The sequence below is a fragment of the Bombus bifarius genome, unplaced genomic scaffold, assembly GCF_011952205.1.
Source record: "Bombus bifarius isolate JDL3187 unplaced genomic scaffold, Bbif_JDL3187 scf7180000009761, whole genome shotgun sequence".
In the NCBI taxonomy this organism is placed as follows: domain Eukaryota; kingdom Metazoa; phylum Arthropoda; class Insecta; order Hymenoptera; family Apidae; genus Bombus; species Bombus bifarius.
In genome coordinates, this window is record NW_022885321.1 from 649375 (window position 1) to 653555 (window position 4181).

Below are 4181 nucleotides of genomic sequence, written 5' to 3' on the forward strand. Positions count from 1 at the left end.
GAGATTGTTCAAGAGAAATTGGGAATGATTGGATATTTTGAATGCTTTTATGAAACGTTATTTAGAGAATGTGTTAGCTTGCGAAAGTAGGTTTCATGTGAAAATAAAATTTGTATTTTTTCCTGGAAAGTATTTCATGTTTTAAGTTTGAGTAGACGTTGCATCGAGTAGGCACCGAATAGACATAGAGTTGATGCATTACGATGTCGTTAAAATGCATGAAGTTGTCATTCGATAAAATAACAGTATTATCTCATGTAGAAGATATGTAACACTATTGTATTGCGCATTCGAGTGTATTAATATTACTAGAGTACAGGGTGTAAACACACAAGCGAATGAATGAAGCGTCTGTCCATAACTGTCTTATTTTACTTGAAAAAATGATGCGTATATTAAAGCATAGACGCGTATATTTCTTCCAGATATATTTTAGCTTAGTTATAGCTAGATGCTTCAAACTTTTAAACATGTGGAACAGTAAATAACGTAGAAATGATTTAGATACATGTATCTAAATATGTACATGATCAAATACATGATCAAATAGATGTATCTTATTCTTTTAGAAACGTGAATATACTGAATCGTTTCAGCAATTCTGTCTCCAAATATCATTTCATCATTTCCACACCAATAGATTTTCAAACTTCAAAGTATTCGATTTAAATTGATTCATAGAAACTCCATGGAACTTGATTTGTAAGAAAAAACACTAATATCTTAGCTTAGAGGCTCGAATATGTCGATCACTTTAGAAGTTATCTTCTACTCCACCATTTTCCACCAATAAAATTTCAACTTTTGAAGTATTTAACATGAGATGATGTATAGAATCCTATGAAACTTGACTCCTAACAAAAGACAGCAATATCCTAACTCAGAAACTTTGATGCACCCACTGATCATTTTACAACTCACCCCCGCCTCAAGAATTTCGTCAAAAGGCACCACTCCATTCCTTCATCAAAATTTCAAGCTCTAAAGCATTCAATATGAGATGATTCACAGAAACTCTACAAAACTTGGCTTCTAACGAAAGACGTTAACATCTTCGAAAACTGTGATACACCCAGTGATCGCTTTACAACTCACCTTCTCCTCAAGAGTCCGTCGTCAACCTCTCTCCATTACTCTCGGCAAAATTTCAAACTTTGAACCTTCTCGACCGCGATTCTCCTATTCCTCTCGGGAAATATCCTCGAACGCTCGATAAATCTCGCGAAACGTTTCTCCATAACTCATGCAAGTCTCGATCCCCGTTTCTTCCTTGACGCTCGACTGCAACGTAGCAAAACGTTGTAGCACTAGGCGCCGAGAGAGAGAGACAGAGAGAGCATATTCAGGGCTGCATAAAATCATGGAGTCGCGGGCGTCGCTAGGCTAGCAATATAGGAGGAGGAGAGAATAATTTGCAGCCGCTTTGTGAGTCAATGTAGCGTAAGTTATAATTTTATGCGTTTCCCGCAAACGAGTTTGCCGCGGCGCGTCACGTTGCTCTGATCCTTATGCGATTCGCACACCTGCAATAACATCGGTGGGTTTATAGCGACGACCCATGACCCAGACCGCGTTCGAGATAGAGAGGCTGCTCGATGCGTCGAAGGGAGCTTATAGTAGTACGCCGATTATCCAGTCATTTTCCCAGACCCAGACTCCGAGCATCGCCTTCGTGTTGGTCTGGATATTATGAGAGACGTCCGACGTCTGTTTTGATTATTACTAGACTGCGGATATTTCTACAAAATCATGTTTCTACCAACAAAATATTAGAAAAAGAGGAATATAAGTAGAGAATTCCAAAAAATAGACTGGCGACATTTACGCAGATGCAAATTTTTCTCATCATAACTAAAAAATTGGAACCTCAGCAAAAGATTGCAGATTTGTATGCATTTATAGGGAACTTTAAAGAGAAAAATTGCATAGATTATACATAATATGAAACAAAATATAAACTATTTAAATTATAGACTTTCTATTAATATTTAATATGTAAAACAATTTTTATACTTTGTCTGTTCCTTTGTCAGTTATAAATATTCTCAAAAATATGAATTTGCATAAAAATTCACTGTCTAATTATAACGTACATCCTACATTGGATATTTTATACTTTTTTGCACATTATGCGCAATCTGTTTATTTTTATATCTTCATCTTCCCATAAAAGTTACAAATTTCAATCTACGAATATTATAAGAAGTAGCACATTTTGTATACTCTATGTATCTTCACGTACTATGTGCATTCTTTTGTATATACTTCTGCACCCTTAAATTTTATATTAATGGATAATAATTCGCAAGCCAACTATTACATTCGGCCATCGGACTGAAGGCAGAAACTAAAGGTTGGAAGAGAAGCTTAGTGTCGACTGCGAGAAGAAAGGAATATCTCTGATGCTTGTATTTCTTCTCCATTACCTTGCTTCTTCTTGCTGGCTTGAAGAGGAAATGAACTGATGCGAAGAACATGTTGAGTGAGGCAAAATCAGTATCAGTTTTAAATGATAAAATGAAAAAGCTGAATGGTGTGAAGGATAAATGACTTCTGTTTTGTAAGGTGGATGAGTCGAGAATTTTCTCAGGTCGATGATTTCAGTTATTTCTAAAGGGATTTAGTTTCTACAATATAACGATGAGGATGGAAGTTAGAGAATGAGCCTTTGTAATATAGACAAGAACATTTTTCGGATCGTAATTTATTTTTTGAATTAAGTATATTAGATTGTGTTTAGAAAGATTGCGAAATTTGAGAAAATTTTCAGAACTAACATTTTGTTTAATTACCATTTCATTCAATGACATTTTGCTTTATACAGTATTGCAGTATCGCAAGAGTGATTTTACTTTATGAACATTTTTCAAGAAATTTGTCCTTATTTTCCGGTAATGGGCCACTTTTAGTATCTTTCACAACTCTTTAGGGTATTCAACAAGAAACTTTTCGTCACTTAGTAAATTTCGGAAAGTTCACAATAAATAAAATTAGAAGTACGCCATATTTACCAACTGAATCTGATAGAATTTCAATATAGGAAGATCCTATAGAAACATTCCAGTGAAAATGTAAAAAGTATATTAAAGAATATAAAATAGAAATTCGATGTAATTATCGATCGAAATAAATTTGATGTTCGCAAGTTGATAAAAGTCGAAAGAATCGAGTCGATGTCTACGCCAATGTTCATAGGGCCTCATCTCTCGGCATGCACATTAAGAGGTCACGCTCCGGCAGGTGGTGTACACGTGATTCACTCGGTCGCTCGCTTCGAGCTAGCTATACCACCCCTATTCACTCACACGAGCGAGTTAATTGTCGCAGGGACGTTGATTTAAGGCCTCACTCGGACGATCTCCCTCGCTGGGATAATGAGAGAAGCACCAAAGCGACGAAGGAGTCCTCGCGTGGCTTATATTACGCGGCCAAGACTCGTCCAACCGCGACCGATCTGTTTCACAAAGGGAGAACCAGCTACCTTTGATGTGTCTCCGTTTCCTCCGACCTTCCTACCTTCGCATAGGTACATTATGCAATTTGTCGAATGTAATACGCTTTACGTAACTTCTTGCCGTGTTTCGAACTTGTTTAACTAACGATATCCGTAGGGGATGGTGATAAGATGAGTTAGACAATTGAATTACTGAATTAGTAACACTTGACGCGTTGTAATTAATACATTCGTTGCTACTGAAATATGTTTATCCTTCTTTGAGAATTTTATATTTTCTTTCACCAGAAATTTGTTTATTTCAAGTAATAATTATTGTTTGAATATACTACTCGTTGATTTATCTATGCTCGTAGGTCTTTCTGTCGAAATAATAGAATGGACGCAGCATATGTATCGATAGCAGGGGATGTGATGAGAAATGAAACGTAATGTAAATTAGAAATGTATTTTTATCGAACATATTGGAATATGAAAAATATAGAATATAGAATACGAATATATGAAAAATGGAGGCGAAAAGATATAGTAAAACGTTGGAATAAAAGAAGAAAAATATACTGAAAAATGCAGTATTCTCCAGTGAGATATAAAAATTTAAATTGCAGAAGAAATATACAAAATTTCCCGTATAATAATAAGAGAAAAGATCATCTCACAACGTCTGTAATATTTCAACACTTTCACCCAACCCCCTCCACTATCAAACTTTCAAAAAACCATCCCT